At 41.6% G+C, this 17,248-nt stretch overlaps 1 protein-coding gene across 2 annotated transcripts in view; it reads right to left on the bottom strand.

The window, feature by feature from the left end:
- MAP3K20 (mitogen-activated protein kinase kinase kinase 20) overlaps window positions 1–11,951 on the bottom strand; it is a 166,575-nt gene extending 154,624 nt beyond the window's left edge. The window contains exon 1 of one of the 2 annotated variants that reach the window (XM_059928113.1): window positions 11,841–11,951. The gene's annotated coding sequence lies outside the window, so the exon portion shown is untranslated. Of the gene's footprint in view, window positions 1–11,643; window positions 11,812–11,840 lie in introns of those variants that run through there. The other variant, XM_059928115.1, reaches the window with a different exon arrangement.
- Between the last annotated feature and the right edge of the window lie 5,297 nt (window positions 11,952–17,248).

The raw sequence follows: 17,248 nt of genomic DNA, 5'->3' as shown, positions 1-17,248 counted from the left end.
TGGGTGATGTATTAAAGTATGATATCTCCAATTTAATTTAAAATGGTTCAATTCCCCCTCACCCTCCAAAAAAAGTGAATGGGTATAGAAAGGGAGGAAGCAAATGCAGCAAAATGTTAAGAACTAGTGAATCTAGGTGAAAGTTATATGGGCGTTTTACTACTCTTTCCATTTTTCTGTGGAGTTTGATTATTTTCCAAAGAAAAGGGTGGAGGGAGGCAGTTTGCACCTATATAGATTGACAAAATTTCTTCTTAAACAACTTGCAGCTTTGCAGAGTGATGTACACAGTCAGCTCAGAGACCTTAACGTGCAGCTGACTAGCCATCCCATTTTAGGAACATCAGGTCACTGAAGAATGCTGATTTCTTAAGAGAAGCCAAACTCAGCTCTACTTTGGGAAGAAGGCAAGAGAGAGGATTGTTTATCCTCTGCAGTTTAAAAGATAGTTTAGAGTCTACATAAATAAACATTGTATCCAGATACAGTCTGTACCTATCTGAGTCAACAACTTACCTTACTCACTTTTGCTTCAATTCATATTTAGCTAATTACAGAAAAGAAGGCAAAAAAAAAAAAAAAAAGATAAAATTTAAGAATGTGCCAAAGGTAGGTACACAGAACATGCAAATTTGTTCTCATCCCCAAAAAGTTTGTTCAAAAAACATAGAGAACAAATGTATGGATACCAAGGGGGAAGGTGGGGTAGGAGGAATTGGGAGATTGGGACTGACATATATACACTATTGATATTATGTATAAAATAGATAACTAAACAGGGAACTCTACTTAGTGCTCTGTGGTGACCTAAATGGGAAGGAAATCCAAAAAAGAGGGGATATATGTATACATATAGCTGATTCACTTTGCTGTACAGTAGAAACTAACACAACACTGTAAAGCAACTATACTCCAATAAAAATTAATAAAAAAATAAAATGTCATTAAAAATGAAAAATAAAGATGAAAAAAAAAGTTTGTTCAACAAAATGCAAAACACCACTTGCAAGAGTTCCTCAGTGTTAAGTATTATAGACACTATATTTTTATTATTCACTTTTATTTTTATCAAAAAAATAGAACTCTCCTTCCCCCCCCCTCCCCACACCCAATTCTCTCTTCAGAGGGAACTAATTTCAACTCGCTTAGGATTTTATTCTGATATTTATATTTCATATGATATTTTTATATCTCTATTTCTAAAAATGTCTTTATATTGCTAATTCCTGATTGTCCCATTTTAGTTATTACCTATTAACTTCTCCCTGTGGAAGATAAGGATTTAGTTCTCATATCCCATCCTTTACCTCCTTACATACAAATATGTCACACTTGCCCAATCCTCCCAGCATCCAACTCTACTGTAACGTTTGGTTAAGTCAATATTCACTGTTTACAGTAGTCTGACAAAGTAAACATTATTCCCAAGAGTGCTGAGCAGGACTCAATGAATTTTCCTTTCTTGGATAATTTTTTCTTTCTCCCAGAGTTACTAGTTGTTCTGCTTTTGTTTTCGTTGTTTGCTTAGCTTTTTTTTTTTTTTTTTTAATTTATTAATTATTTTTTTATATTTATTTTTGGCTGCGTTGGGTCTTTGTTGCTGCGCGGGGGCTTTCTCTAGTTGTGGTGAGTGGGGGCGACTCTTCGTTGTGGTGCGCGGGCTTCTCATTGCGGTGGCTTCTCTTGTTGCGGAGCACGGGCTCTAGGCACGCGGGCTTCAGTAGTTGTGGCGTACAGGCTCAGTAGTTGTGGCTCGCGGGCTCCAGAGCACAGGCTCAGTAGTTTGGCACACAGGCTTAGTTGCTCTGCAGCATGTGGGATCTTCCCGGACCAGGGCTCGAACCCGTGTCTCCTGCATTGGCAGGCGGATTCCCAACCACTGCGCCACCAGGGAAGTCCCTGCTTAGCTTTTTATACACCTAAAACGTATTCACCTCATCAAACTCTCCCAAGAACTGCAGAACTCCTCTCAATAAAGTAAAAACATCCGGTAATTTGGCAGGAGGTGGGGCGGTGTTCTATTTTCTCTTGGAGACATTCCTGCTATACCCTTCAACTTCAGTCAGTCTAGCTGGAATAGTTGCTCTAGGCCAGACTTGACTGGGACTTCCCCTCCGCATCATCCTCAGCATGTCCTTCCCCTTTTCCTCTGTGGGAACTCCTGTCCTTGGATCTCCTGGCTTCTCTTTCTTGGTTTATTCCCCTACTTTGACAGTGCACCGTCTCCCATTAGCTACCTGAACAGAGTGCCCAGGATGCAATTTTTTGGGAGAATCTGTATGTCTTAAAATGTCTTGATTGGTAGTAATGGAATTCCAGATAGGAAATAATTTCCTTATAATTTCAAAAGTACAATATTACCTCACACTCATTTAGTTTCTAATGTGTCTGTAGAGCAGCCTGAAGCTACTCTGGTTATTAATTCTTTTTACATTATTTTTTCCTTTTTGAAAGCTTTTAGGACCTTGTAGTCATCCCTGGAATCCTGAAATTAATAGGATATGCTTAGAGGTGAGTCTTTTTCATTCACTGGTGGGATACTCAGTATACTCTCCGTCTGTGACTCATGTCTTTTAATTGCAGAAAATTGCCTTGTGATCTTCCTTCACCACTTATAGCCACTTTTACTTCTTGTCTCTTCCCTCCCCAGACACACAGGAGGACCGATTTGCAGTTCCCAGTACACGCTTTCACATCTCCACACCTCTGCACGGGCTAGTGTCTCTGCTTCGAATGCCTTTCCCTGCCCAGTGACGTCCCTGACCACCTCCTCGGGGCCTCACGAGCAGAGTTAATTCTCCTTCGGTACCACAGCCCCTCTCTTTACCCGTTCATCATTCCCACTTACTTCCCACCAGACTACACATTCTTTAAGGGCAAAAGACACATTTCTATTTACATCAGGATCTTCAGCACCTACTACGCAGCTAGGTGCATCACACCTTTTCCATTAAAAAGTATGTATTGAATGAATGAATGAATAAATAAACGAATAAATAATTTCCGGCTATTCCTGTTATGCCTTTTGCAGCTGGAAAGATTCCAATCAGATTAAGTAAAATCTGAGAACTATAGTTTTTATAAGTGGTCCCCCCCCCCCCCAGAGGATTCTGAAGCAAATCCTGATTTGGAAACAGCTGCCTGGGAGACTGAGAAGAGTATATCTGGGCTCTTCAGGATTAGGTGTATCTGAGTCTGGAGGAGGGGGAGAGGAGGAGGAGGAGGAGGAGGAGGGAAGAAATCCTTCCAGAACAAACAGATCTGAACCAGGCTGAGATCAATATGAATAAGTCTGAACCCTCTGGTGCAGAGCAAGTCCAGGGAATGTGGGTGAACTGAGGTAGGATCAGTGCCATTTGAAACTGACCCAGTGGTGCCAGAGGGAGGCTGACCTCTGAGAAGCATAGTTCTCCAGGATCTTCACCCTGAGATGAGGTAACCAGTCAGCTCTTCCCAGAATCACTGTTACTCATTTTGTGATACAGCCTGCCTTTTGGAAACTGGCTATGTATGAACGAAACTATATAATTACTTGAGTGTTTTACTGAGACCATAAAAAATTAGGTCCCATCTGATCACCGAAGAGACTAACAATTCTGGGGTGTATGAATACAGGTTTTAACTCCAGTGAGCTTAGCAAAGCATCATGGACATAGCTGAAAAACCTGACTGAGATTCCCATTGTCATCTATGTGACTGTCTGACCGCATATATTTACTTTTCCCTTTGAGCTTTCTCTCCTTTAAAATCATTATTCTAAGAGGATCAACTTATGACCAGAAGAATGGATAAACTGAGTTGCTGATTAATCATACTTAGAGCATCTTGGGGAAGACTGCTACCTGATGAAATTATGTTCTAATTTTTCAGATGTATTCTCCAATGAATAGACTAGAATTTAATAAGAGTCATCTATATAAATGTATTTACATAGTATACCCAATCAAATGATGTTTTCATCCCACCATGTTAAAACAACTGCTTTTACACAAAAAGGCAATTTTTCTCCATGCAATAATTCCCAGTCCTAATTTTGTAGCATCCTAACTTTGGTTTCATAAACTCTCAACACTGTTTTAAATTTTAATGATAAGTATCTATCACAGAGCACTGAAGGGTAAGTTAGAACAGGGATATCACAAAAATGTGTAAGAGGGTGTCAGAACTCTGAAAATATTGAAAATCACTAACTCAGTGGTTGAGTCCAATCATTCGAGTACTTGAGTAGTAAGACTAATTTTTTTTTTTTAATTTTTAAAGATTTCCTTAGGAAACTGCCCGGCCGTCCAGTGGTTAGGACTCCGCACTTTCACTGCCCGGGCCCTGGGTTCAATCCCTGGTCAGAGAACTAACATCCTGCAAGCCACAGGGCGTGGCCAAAAAAAAAAAAAATTTCCTTACATTAAAATTTTAAAATATTTTTAAACTATTAATTGCTGAAAGCATATATAGTACTATCAGGTAATTATCAAAAGTGGAGCTATAGGGAGGAAGAAAACCTTATAGGGAGTTATTATTTTACTTTTTAAAGTTTTCAGCCTTCCAGTCCAAAAAAAATGGACTTTTGCCCTGGATTTTAAAAAAAGAAAAAAAACCCCCACAAATTTAGAATTAGATAGATGTGAGTTAGAACTCTGCCTCTACCTCTCAGTAACCTTGAATCAATCACTTTTCTCTCCAGACCCAATAAATGAAATATCCATTCTGTTACCATGTGTCTCAAAATTGATAGTCCAAAAGCTATCAGGTTTGAACAGTATTATTTGACTTCTTTGATTTAAGTCTCACTTCCAAGTAACAGATACTTCAACACAGACACAGCATGATCCAGGGGAAAGACCCCAGTTAGATAGCTCTAGTAGCAAATCTGAACTGACTAGCTGCCAGGCCTTGGGCAGGGCACTGAGCCTCTCCGGCCTCAGCTTTCTCACTGGCAGTAACACCCATTCTGTGTAGTTGTTGAGAAGTGGGAGATGCTGTGAAAGGCCTTGCCCAGCACCCAGTATATAATACTCAATAAATGGAAACTATAGTTCTTTAATTATTTTAAGAAATCTTGATATCATATTTAACCATCTATTTTTTCAGCCTTTGTAGTTAGGTATGCTTTCCTCAATAGTTTTCCTCTCCCTGTTTTTAGAATTGTTTTATATTATATCTTCATTAGTTTTGCAGAACAACTATAAATAATGTATTGTTGATCCTTAAATCCCTATTTTGTGAGCTTCTTTGTGTACGTTTTATTTTTTTTCCCCTCACTCCTCTAGTTGCTGCTGTTGGTTTTGGCCATTTTTGCAAGATCTATCTTCTTAGCAATATAATTTTCTTTTAAACATTTTTTACATAAGGAGAATATTTCAGTTATTAAAAGACAATACTTTTATTTTTTGGCACTTTTTAGGTACTAGAGTTTCTGGGAACTATTTAGTCAATTATAGCCCTCACTTTGGAAGGGTCTTAGAGTATACATTTCTGTGGTGGCCATTATCTTCTTTCAGATCTTATCTACTGCATATCAAATAGACTCAAGATACTTGCAAATCTTAATTTAAAAAAATTAAGTCTACTTATAAAAAGATTAGCTTTATTAGAAAAGAACTTTGGACTTTTTCTGGATTTTTCTATCTTTTAGGTTTATACGGGCCTATTATTTCTCAATTCAGATCCTTTTCTACCCCTAATTTACACTACTCTTCTTCCTCGCTTCACAAAAGTTAAAAGTCTATTTTCTGATGCAATATAGAAAAAAAAAAATTCATTTGTTTTGTCATGACCTGAATATGACCAAAAAAAAACCAAAAAACCCCCCTCAGGAAATTCCTTTGCCAAGCTCACTGCCCTAATATTTATTTATGCTAGTATTATTTCAGCCTCCTTAACACAGATTAGTAAATAAACTAATAAAAATGTGCTTTATCACCATGTATATAAAAACAATACCACTTGGATTGCAGGTCTGCAATTATTATTTTTTTTCTGCAAGTCTTATTTTCAAAAAAATGGGGAAAGCTCTGGTTTGATGTATTTGTTTATAACACCAAGGTCAAAGATTCAGAGATTCTGTTCCTGAGCAGGATTGCTGTTCTGCTATGATAGATAAGATCTGTAAGACTAGCTAGAGACTAGGTATGAATAGAACTAACTAGTATTGTGTCTACTGTAGCTATGTCCTTCCTTCCTCCAAGGCTGCTACCAGAAAGCAGACTATCTTGTCTAGAACAGGTTGCTGGGCTCAGTGAAGAGGATCTTCAGTCATGGATATCTGAGAGAAGCCAACTTTAAGAGTCTAAAAAAACAGAAAAGCTATTGTTTCACTTTTTTTTTTTTCCCTCTCTCCTTTATCACATAAATAACACAGAACTCTCTAGTTAAAGCACAGGTTAAAATTTAAATGAACTAGTTAAATGAGACATTATTTGTACTTTAATACTTCAGTTAATGAAAAGAGACTTCCATGACATACTTTTCTTGCCAGAAATGTTGTTACTAGAAGCAAAATACAGGAGGAACAGAATGTAGGGGGCAGGGGCACTTATGCCACAGAAATGCCATGTGTAAATGTGTCTGTGCTCAAACAGAAGCCCAACTAGGAAACTCGAAGTAGGTACAATCCAGGACATGGGTCACTGCAGGGGCTTCTCGTGTTGAATGATTAGAAGCTTCTAGCGTTGAATGATTGGAGGCATGAGGAAGAGAACGGGGCCAGAGTCTGACTAAAGCAAAGGAGCATGGAGAGGGCACATTTCTACGGGCTGGCTGGAAGAGGAATACACAGGTGTTCGGGGATACGGGTGAGGGTAGGGGAGAAAGCCTGGTGAGTAAACACGGCTTATTCAGTCAGCAGGCCCACCCATCCCTAGATCCTGCTGCTACTCAGCTCTTATTTCTACTCTAGAACAGTTTTCTGTCAAACAGAAAGTATCTCACCTTCCTGGCTGCTAACAAACAGTACAATTCTGGACAAACCTAGAATGAAGGTTCCCTGAGAAAGGGAAATATGAGAGTTAAAAACTGGTAACCTTGATGTAACATGAAAAAAAAAAAAAATGGGGTCATTAAAACTAGATAAGACCAAAGGAAGACTCTGTAGTATGTATCACTGAGCCAGAGGCAACGCTATCTGTGGACAAAAGTTACAGAAAGAATTTTGGGTTATCAGAGCTGCCTAACAAGGAAATATGCTACCCTGTTTAGTAGTGAGTCCTCTATCACTGACAGTGTTCAACGGGAGTGTGGGTAGGAGACTAGGAGGGCAGAACGACTAGTTTCACAAAGATCCACTCCAACCCTATGAGTACACCATGACTAACTGACCTCTCCCTTCCCTTCCTAGGGATACAGTCATGAACCTGACACTGAGAGCCCCCTCCCTTGTGGAGGAACACAGTGATCAATATCAGCAATGGGAATAATGGAGATGACTGGGCATCCTCCTAAATTCCTCCTCCCAAACTGGCTGAGAAGGTGAGAGCCATATTTCAGACTTCTATCCTACAACTATCCTCCCCCCTCCTCTCGACTTCCAAAGCAAAGAGCTCTGCTGACCTCAAAAGCCACAGTATGACCACAGGAAAAAAAAAACTCTTTGGATGATGATCTACCCCTATTCTTTTCTCTGCATAATGGAATTGCATTACCCCGTGTGGCGGGCTGGCCTATAAAGCAGAATGGTGCAGTACCATTTACCAGAACCGGGACCATGCTCCTCAAATGTGGGTTATCCCATAGGTGGAGTACCCAGTTCTGAGCAGAAGATGCAGGAATAAACACACGCCTTACATCAGCAATTTTACTTTAAGATTTCACTTTTAAGATTTGGAGGAATAAACTTGCTTAATGTCTGTTTGTATTGGTTTGTTCAATAAAGTCAAACAGTACAGAAGACAATGCCAAAGTCACATGAATTTTTAAGATTAAATGCAAGATTTGAAAAAAAAGTGCTTGCTGGGCTTCCCTGGTGGTGCAGTGGTTAGGAATCCGCCTGCCAATGCAGGGGACATGGGTTCAAGCCCTGGTCCGGGAAGATCCCACATGCTGCAGAGCAATTAAGCCTGTGCGCCACAGCTACTGAGCCTGTGCTCTAGAGCCTGTGAGCCACAACTACTGAGCCCACGTGCCACAACTACTGAAGCCCGCATGCCTAGAGCCCGTGCTCCGCAACAAGAGAAGCCCGCACGCCGCAACTAGAGAAAGCCCGCGTGCAGCAACGAGGACCCAACGCAGCCAAATTTATATAAACTAAATGAATTTATTTAAAAAAAAAAAAAAGTGCTTGCTTACACTGGGGGTATTTATGGCTATACCTACAGATCCCTGAAGGAATACATTCTTCCCCACTTTTGGTAGAAAAGCTTAATAAGCAAAGATTTCCTCCATGACCTTTAGGCAGTGATCCTTGCCATCTCTTTTTGGTTTTCCTCTATGCAAGTCCAGAGATGAGTCCACAAAGAAGAATGTTGGTCCCTGAAGGCAATCTGTGCTCAAAATCAGCTGTAAGAATGGTTCCAATGTTGGTCTTCAAGGTCATAATCTTCCACCATTCCTACACCTCCCAAATTCTTCAAATATAAATGCACTAATTTTCAGATTCTCCCCCCAAGAATATTACAAAGCTGTGTATAAACACAGAGGTACCCACAGAGCTGCTTTAGAAATCCTTATGTGCAAAGCAGGAGAATAGCTATGAAAACCTCCTAGCCCTACATACACACGTAAGTATGATTTGGGAACAGGGCAGGCTACCAAGGGCAAGCCTTAGCTGGGAACAAGTGAGACAGGTAGCTTTCTCTGTGTATAACTTGAGAGTGTGGAAAACCCCTTCTCTACCACTCAGTGATGGTGGCTAAAGTTCCTGGCACTGGCTCAAGCATTTCCATGTGCTGTCTCATACCCTTCTGCTCATGAAGCAGGGATTACTGTCCTCAGTTTGCATGTGAGGAAACTGAGGATCAACGGTGTAAAAGTTGCCCAAGCCAACTACCTAACTTAAAGTGACACAACTGAGATTCAAATTCAGGTCTGACTTCAAAGTCATATCATTTTTTCCACCATATCATGTCTTTTTTCCACTATATCATTCTGCCTCCTCCTAATTTGCCTTTTTTTTCTTTAAACAAACCCTTTTCTTATTATAGTTAATTACTAGATTGCTTACCATCCACCTAAAGTTCAATGTGAGGCTTTAATGTGATACTGGGGTTAGGGTGTCAAATGCGTGGCTGCTTTGTTCTCACAGAATCTTCTACTGTGTTGGGATTACTTAACTGCTATTAGGGCATAATCGATGGTTCAGCTGTCTGTAGGAGGGTCTGACACAAAAGCACCCAGGTATCAGTCAAACCAATCTAAGCTCTAGCATTTATAGCTCTCTTTCCTTAACAGGTACAGTTTTCTGGTCACAGCTGGAAGTCTGCTTATTTGTGTGTAGTGGGGCAAGGTTAACAGCCACAAAAGAAGTAGCCTAAATCTTCCCTGCAGTAAGGCCAAAAGGTGCCTTAGCTGTTCCTATTACATGTAGATAGACAAGACACCCTCCCTGTCAATCTGTCTTGGGTAGAATAAAATGGAAAACAAATGATCCAAATTGATTTTTATTTCCAGCATCTCTGGATACAGATATAAGGCTATCTTATTCCAAGAAGGCCTATATCACCACAAACATCCTTTTCTGGTTTTAAAAAAAAAAATCATTGATTCTCTCCTTTCTTTTCTCTGAATCCATCAATTTCTAAAATCAACTGTCCACTTTTCTCTTTCACTCCACACTAATAGTTTCACTCCATGTCTGACCCCTTTTCATGAAACATCACTGTAATTTCTCCAGTGTTTTCTCTGATAACTAGATTATTCACTCCATGCCCCTGTTAACTCCTGTTTATAATTTTGTAGCCCTATCAGTTTCACTGCTCATTCCGGATAGGGACTCAGCCAATATACTGCCAATAACACTCACTCGTGTGCTAACTTAAAATACACAGCTTAGCCTGCCAAGTTTCCTTATTTGGCAAGAAGGTCCCTGAGTTCCCAAGATCTTTGACCATCCATTTTTAGATCCAAATCCTCAGTGCTTAATATTTGGATATTTCTCTCTCTCTTTTTAATTTGTCCTTATGTGTTCCCTAAAAGAATAAGAAAAAAAGATCAATCATCTATTTGCTTTCCTAGACAAGAACAAAATGTCCTTGCCATTATGGTCATTTACTCTGGAATTATTACCACTAAAACTTTTGATATAAACAATATTTTCCAGTTTAAAAAAACTCCCATAATAATCTCAAAAAAGTTATAATAAAAATTAAATTCTGAAAGATTAAAATAAACAGTACACATTGCTCTAAAAGACCATGTTTCTTTATCTTAATTCTCTCTTTCCAAACAAACTAAATTCGCATTCATTTACAATCTCCCAAATCTCTCACTATTGTAGCAGGAACGTAAAACAAAGGCTCCACAAATGACTAAAACTATAATTAAAATGCAGCCATCCCATATTTTTTGAAAATCAAAAAACGACATGAAATTTCATTGTGGAGATGGGCCTACTACAAAGAAGACACTAACTGTCTTGGATTGCTTGTTTATTTTTTGTCTAAATGTGTCTGTAGGTTTGGTTCCACTGAATCCTAGCTGTTCACTTCAACGGAGGTCAGGAAAGCAAGAAGGCTCTCCTAAAACAGCTTTAAGGTTAAAATATGAATATACTTTAACAACCACTGTAGCTCAAAAATCATAGAATTAATTCTGTAAGTCCATTCTAATACACTATCATACATAAGAAGCTGTTTATTGTAATATCACTGGAATAGGACGCTAAATGGTGTTGCTTTCATTATTAAAGAAACTAACAAAAGTAGTAATTAAGTTTCCCCATAAACACTGCTTATCCAAGACCCAGAGGCGCATCAGAAACATACATTTTCAACAAGCTAACGATTGCCCCACTTTGTAGGAAATTCAATGTCCTCCGGCCAGCTTTGGATTAAAGTTTGTCTGCAAGCCGTCAGGAGCAAGCGAGGCGTGGCGGCCGCCTCAGCCTTCACCTCCGGCCTGGTGCAGGACCCCGAGCCCAGGAACCCGGGGACGCCACCGGGTCGGCAAAGCGGCCACCCCGACGCCCGCGGAAGGCACGAGCTCCACGCTGCCCGGGGCAGTGCAGGCGCCGCCGCTCTCGGCGGGAGGCGAGCTCCCGGGCCGGCCGGCAGGAAAGCAGAAGTTAGTGGCCTCTCTTCGCACGCAAGCACCTCTGCCGGGAAGCGGCCTGCACCCTGCACTGATCTGGGAGATTCGCGCCTCGCCTCCCGAGAGACGCCCGGGTCACCCCCGGCGAGGCCGGCGCTTCACGTCCGGGGAGGGGAGCGGCGGCCGGGAGCCGCCGCCCGCCGGGGCCGAGACAACCGGAGTCTCTCCGGCTGCGCCCCGCTCTTCCCGGCGCCAACTTCTGCCTGGGACCCGTGCGAACTTCCCGAGCCGCTTCCGGCCGTGCAAGGGCGCGGGAACCGGGGACGCCAGCTCCGGGTCGGGCAGGGGTGCTCCGTGGAGGCCCTGACCCCGGCAGGGCCTCGGCCCGCGACGCCAGGACGAGTCGCGATCGCGGCGGGCCTGCTCCGCACCCCCACCCCCGCAGCCTCCGGCCTGGCCCCTTACCTGGCTCCCGGGCCGGGCGCGAGCAGCAGCCGGGGGCGCCGAGGCCCCGCGTGCGGCGAGGGCAGGGGCGGCGGCCGGGGTTCGAGAGGACTGCGGCCGGCGCGGCTCCCACGCTTTCCGCCCGAGTCAGGAGTTGAACATTCCGCCTCTCCGCCCGCGCCAATGAGGAAGACAGTCACGGCAACAGCACCACCTACCTCCGAGCGCGGAACGGCCGGGCCTCCCTGTCTGCGCCCCACACGCCCGCCGGCCCGGCCGCAGCGCAGAAGCGCCAGACAGCGAGGCGGGGGCGGGCGCTCGGGCTCCCAGGCTGCACCCCGAGGGCACCTTGCGCCCCGCGCCCTGGGCCCCTCCCAGGCCGCCGCACCCCTCAGACCGCACCCCGTACCGCGGGGGCGCGGGGAGAAGGGGGTGTGCCTCTGCCTCCCTTTGTGCCTTCCCATCTTTTTAACAAGTTAACACCACGTATTCCCTCAACTCATCCTTATCAACAAACATTTACTATGAAAAAGGCGCTGGGATACAAAGACACGGGAGGCTCCTTCGTGCCGGACAGATGTTAATTATCTGCTTGGGAAGGGGACCGACCGACGTGTACAGATATTTCGGGGGAGGTAGGGCTGAAGGCTGCCTCAGTGGAACCATCAGTAGATACCTAAGGAATTTTGAGGAGGGCTCGTTGTCTGCTGCCCTGGTTGGTGACTTTAGCAAAGCCGAGTTCAGATGAGGCTAGAATCCGCTCCAGGTGTGAGCAAAAGGTGGCAATCAGTACTGGGGAGAGAAGTTATGGTCAGTGGGGAGGACGGTTCTGTGGAGGAAACGGGAGACGAGGTTCTAAAAGTATGGGAGGCATGATCCAGGGCTCACTGATTTTGAATCTTATCATCTATGGACACTGGGGAACTGTGGAAAGTTAGAATCAAAGGGGTGAAGTAGGTGTTTGTGGTTTTGTTTTTTAATGGTGATTTTGAGAGAGAGCAGTCCAGGGTGGTTGTAGAATGGGTTGCTAGGGCAAAACTGGGAAGCAGCATATTGTCACCACCTGGTTATGCAATTGTGAGGATTTGAGTTGGCGTGTACAAAATAGAATTAGGAAAGAAGAAATGAACTTCAGAGACATGTTTCAGGAGGAGGCCACAGGAATTGGTGATCCACTAGATGTGGAAGAGAAGAAAGATGATGCCAAGATTTCAGACCTGGGTGACTAGAAGAATGATGGTGTCATTGACAGAAACAGAGATACCGGTGGAGTAGGAGCTGGCTTCCTGTTGAGTTTGAGGTCATGGGAGGAAAAACAGGTAGAGATGCAGCAGTTGAAATATGAAAATGATTCAGAAAAGAGGTCAGGAGGGAAATATAAAATTTGGAAATCATTCATATGGTTAAAGATATGGAAGTGGAGAGATGAGTGAATAGAGGTTAAAAAAACCCACTTTCTAGTCTGTGATTCAGATTAATTATTTGAATTTTCCCTTTGATAAGGACTAGGAACTTTAGCATTGATAGATTCTATTTGGGGAACTGAGAAATTAGGATTGATGAAAACTATCATGCTAAAAAAAAAAAAATTCCTGCTGTAGGTAATCAAAGAATTCCAAAAGCCATCTAACCATTAAAGGGAAAACTAAGGCTCTTTAGCACAGACCTAGGTATAGGGTGACTCCAGTTATTTTACCTCAACTTCAAAGGCACTAGATTGTGATGGAAAGGACACTAGAATGGGAACAGAGAACCTGGCTTCTGGTTTTAGGCCTGCCACTTATCAGCTGGGGTATTTTGCTAGACAGGCCTCGGTTTCCTCCTCTGCAAAATAAGAAGTCCCAATTAAATGTTAGTTGAAGGTTCCAGCTTTAAAACTATGAATAATACTGCTTTAAATTTGGAGTATATGTCGTAATACGTTTAGCCACGATCCCCTTCCTTTCTATCCATTCTTTTCTTCATTTTATTTTTCTTCACATAAATTAGGCTAAGAACATAATAACCAGCAGGAACAGTGAATGCTAAAAAGTAGTCTCACAAATATGCTTAAATGATAACCTCGTAGGCACTCTCTTGTCTTCCTAATTAGGCCGCAAGCTCCTTGAGGTCATGTCTTATATTTTATTGTATCTGAAATAAATATATAATAATTGTGTGATAAACTGATTTCTTCAAGTCTTATTTTTCTCTGGTCAATCTGCCTGTTTCCTTGTGACTATACTGATCTCTTTAGGCCCCAGACTTAATAAATATACTCTGGTGCTTATTCCCATGGTCGACTCTGCTTTGTCAGACTTTCAAATCTTTTTGAAAGCATATTGGTTAATTCTCACCAGGCAGAGTATAGGTTTACAAATGTAAATAGCAGTAACAAAAGAGACCTAGTCAAACCTCTCTTATCAAGCTTTCCTATTCCTTTACTTCACATGTCTCCATACTAAAAATAGATGTACTTTCAGCAGTAAGGTGACTTAGGAGTCCTTAGCACCCTCTTATATCCAAGAATACCCTCCAAAGTAAACATGCAATGTCAGTAAAAACAGTGTATTTGCTATGCAAATATAGCTTAAAGAAAAAGTCTCCTAGCCCCTTATTCAATCAGATTGTTGTCCCTAAACTCCTCTAAAATAGAAATTCTGGAACTGCTATCAGTGGATCAGAGAAGTGCAGGCATAAATTCCATTAAGGATGGAAGGAAAGGCAACTTAAAAGGAAGCAAAGTATTCTTCCCTCTCTTTACAGCAATAAGAGCTGTGATGCTGGTACCCAGAAGCATTTTTTCTAGCCATCTCAGTTCTCTATCTTAGATTGTGAGTGATCTGTGTCTGGATCATAACTAAGAATTAACCAGCTTTTATACAAAAGTTGATACTTTACCTTCTGCACAACTCTGGATCCCTGGGAAATGAAGGCATACAATCAAACATCTTTTAAGATAAGTAGCCATTACCTTAAACTGACAAATGAAACCCAGGTCACTTTTCAAGCTTAAATTTCACATCTAATTTGAGGACTGAAGAATTCACAAGAGTATTTCGGGTACCAAATTTGCTTAGGTGTTCCAGGATATGAAAGGAGCAATAGGTGAGAAGAGAAATTGGGGACTTTTGCAAAGTTTATTCAACAAGCATTTACTGAACGGCAGGCACTGTGCTGAGCTTTGCAATTATAGCAGTGACCCAGACGTGTTCCCCACTGTCACAGAGTTTTCAGAATGCAATAGAAAAGCCATTAAAGATACAGGAAGTGTGCTAAGTGGGCATATATGGGGACCTACAGCAGGACACCTTTTTGGAAAGCCATAAAAGACAAAGAAGCTTCCAAGACAAAGAAGCTCTAAGTCCATATGAGAAGAATAGTGAGAATTTGCTGGACAGAAAGGTAGGAAAGCTATTCCAGGCAAAGGGAACCGCAAGTACAAAGGCCCAAGAGCATTTAACAAGTTCAAAGACTAAATCCCCTAGTAGCTAAGTAAAGACATTGCCAGGAGGGAATAATAATCCTCATAGTGGTAGTAATAGTAGTAGTGATAACAGTACTAATAACAGTGGTGGCTAATATTTTCTGAGAACTCATGTGCCATGCACCGACCTAAGAGTTTTACACAAGCTCACTCCACCCAATCTTCAAAGTAACCCGACAAGGCAGTTTAAATCATCATCCTACGCTGTAGAGCAGGAAGAAGTCTTGGAAATCCTAGGCAACTTGTCTTCCCTCAGGGAGCAAGACATAAACTTTAGGGCTTGTTCATTTCGACTAAGCAGTTCCCCAACTTTCTGGTCTCAGGGTTCCTTTACACTCTAAAAAATCCTTGAGATAAAATAAATAAGCCATGGGGGTGGCTTATTAATATACAGCATAAGGTATATGGTCAATAATATTGTAATAATTTTGTATGGGGACAGATGGTTACTAGACTTATTGTGGTGATCCTTTCATAATGTATGCACGTGCCAAATCACTATACTACCTGAAACTAACATAACGTTGCATGTCAACGATATTTCAAAATAAATAAAATTTTAAAATAAATAAATAAGTCCTTGAGAACATCAAATAGCTTTTGTTTATGTTATACCTGTCAATATTCATCATACAGGAAATTAAAACTGAAATCTTTTAATTCATTTAAAAATAACAAAGCCACATATATTAATGTAAATAACATGTTTTAATGAAAAGTAACTGTTGTCCAAAGTAAAAAAAGTTAGTGAGCAGAGTGTCATTGTTTTATATTTTTGCAAATCTCTTTAATATCGGGCCTAATAGAAGACAGCTGATTCTCATATCTGCTTTGGCATTTAATCTATTCCAGTATCATATTACATTTACCCTGTGGAAGATTCCACTGTACACTCATAAGAGAGGACACTGAAAATAACATCTTAGTATTCTTTTTTTTAAAAAAATATTTATTTATTTATTTGGTTGCACCAGGTGGGCTCCTTAGTTGTGGCATGTGAACTCTTAGTAGCAACATGCATGTGGGCTGTAGTTCCCTGACCAGGGATCAAACCTGGACCCCCTGCACTGGGAGTGCAGAGACTTATCCACTGCGCCACCAGGGAAGTCCCTTTCTTAGTATTCTTATGAGAAGAGTTTTGACCTTGCAGACACCCCAGAGAAATGACGGTTGATGTTATTTTTTGGCAAGATCCTAGTGTTATTATTAAATGGCACTATTACATGAAAGGCTGGTAAGCACTTTGAATGTGAACACTAGGAACCAGCATGGACTCATTGAAATCAAGATGTACCAGATAAATCTAGTTTTCTCTACTGGGATCATAGAGGACTCTGAGGACTTCTGTCAGTGAAATGTGACAAAGTTTCTCATGATGGCTTTGTAAGTCAGAAGGGCATTTTAACTGATGACAGTACAACATAAATTGCTGTTAGGCTGAAAACAGCCTAGAAGCTATACCCCCAAAGTGTTGATGTCACTAAGGGTGCAGTGTTATCTTAAGAAGGGATGTTGTTGGGCTCTCTCTAGCCTGCCCTGTTCAACATTTCTACAACTTGGATGAAGACCTAAGTGGCATGCCTATCTAATTAGGGAATAACATGTACCTGGAAGGAATAGCTGACATATTACATAGAAGAATCATGTCAAAACTTAAAAACTTTTACTCACAAACCTTTATTGACACCTCACTGCCTACTAAAGTCCCAGATCCTTAGGGCATATTCAAAACCCTCCATTAGCTCACCCAAAGTTTCCTCCCCAATATTACCTCCCATCTTTGTGGGCTACATGCTGCCCCTCTCCCCCAGCACCTTTCACCTCCTCCTTGGAATTTTCCTACATCAGTTCTCACTCTTATCATCACATCTGGCCACCAAGAATACTGTGCTCTTCCTCCATCACAGGTGTGGCAGTGGCAGATTCTATTCAAAGAGAACATTACTGAAATCTAAGGGAAACATAAAATGTTACGATAATAGTCCAGTTTCTGAAACTGAGATTTCTGTCTTAGATCCAATACAGATAAGCTTCCATCCCCAGATAACTGTATCTTAGACCCAGATGAGCTGGTAAAACATTATAGATACATTACTTGGTTTCTTAGGGTTTCCAGAGCTTCCAGGAGACACATGATGCTGTTTTTTGGATAAACCAAAT

The sequence above is a fragment of the Balaenoptera ricei genome, chromosome 7 (genome assembly GCF_028023285.1).
Source record: "Balaenoptera ricei isolate mBalRic1 chromosome 7, mBalRic1.hap2, whole genome shotgun sequence".
NCBI classification, from domain to species: domain Eukaryota; kingdom Metazoa; phylum Chordata; class Mammalia; order Artiodactyla; family Balaenopteridae; genus Balaenoptera; species Balaenoptera ricei.
The sequence above is the reverse complement of the archived record's forward strand: the minus strand, read 5'-3'. Positions and strand labels throughout refer to the sequence as shown.